Source organism: Elephantulus edwardii, unplaced genomic scaffold (genome assembly GCF_000299155.1).
Source record: "Elephantulus edwardii isolate Elephantulus edwardi_28Jun2011 unplaced genomic scaffold, EleEdw1.0 scaffold00220, whole genome shotgun sequence".
Lineage (NCBI taxonomy): Eukaryota > Metazoa > Chordata > Mammalia > Macroscelidea > Macroscelididae > Elephantulus > Elephantulus edwardii.
Window position 1 is genome coordinate 1,549,062 of NW_006399970.1, and position 1,285 is coordinate 1,550,346.

Genomic DNA, 1,285 nt, shown 5'->3' on the forward strand with positions numbered 1-1,285 from the left:
GCATTGGGAAAATCTGCTGTCAGAGACCTCTCCAAAGTACTGAAGAGCAATGATATCAGTTTGGAGACTAAGGTGTGCCTGACACAGACCATGGTCTTTGCAGTTACTTGCTATGCATCAGAGAGCTAGACAATGACTAGAGATGATAGAAGGAGAGTTGATGCCTTTGAGCTGTGGTTTTGGAGAAGAGTACTGAATATACCACGGACTTCTAGGAGAACAAACAAGTTCGTCCTGGAGAGGGTGAAGCTAGGCTGTTCCTTGGAAGCAAGGATTCTGAAGCTTTCTCTTTCATACCCTGGACAGGTTGCAAGGTGGGATCAGTCCTTGGAGAGGGACGTCATGCTTGGGAGGGTGGAGGGACAGCACAGGAGAGTAAGACCCTCGAGGAGATTAATTGATTCCATCACTGGGCTAATGGGAATAGGTATGTCAGAGAAAATAAGATTGGCAAGCAATAGAGCAGGGTTTAGGGGTGTTGTACATAGGGTCGCTATGAGTCACAGGCAACTCGATGGCACATAACAACAACAACAACTCTGATGTAATGGGTTTCACCTGTTAGGAGGAAGCTCTGCAAACCCCAAAGCTGCACAGCCTAGAAAGAAGGGCAGGCAGCCTCCTGGCATTGTGATTTACAGGCTCAGAAACCCAGTGGATGATCAGCTATGAGTTAAAACTGACCCGATGGCAGTGTTTTAAGAACTTGTTGGGAGCAGTTCCTGACTGTTGCAAAAATGGTTAATGGACTAGACTTCTAGCTCAATTATTTGAAGTCCTCTCAAAAATTCAAATTACAAAATGGTCAGAAGTTATGAAAAGACTCTTCATCAAAGAAAATATTCAGATAGTCAACAAACATATGAAGAAATCACCGAGGTGACTAGTGATGTGTTATGCTATTGTTATGTGCTGTTGTTTTGCCTACCACTTATAGGGACCCTATGAACAATAGACGTAAACCTTGCTCTATCCTATGCTCCCTCACCATGTGATATACTCTAACCAATTGTTACAACAACTGTGTCAATCCGTCTTGCTCAGGGTCTTTGTCTCTTTCTCTGACCCTCAATTTCCTAGCATAATGTCTTTTTCCAACGGTTGACCCCTCCTGACCAACATGCCCAAAGAATATGAGATAAAATTTCCTCATCTTTGACTCTGAGAAGCACTCTGATTGCACTTCCTCCAAGGCAAACTTGTTCTTTTGGCAATATATTAAACAGTCAATACTCTGCTACCATCATTATTCATTGTCTAACCTTCAGATGAATGGGTTGTAATT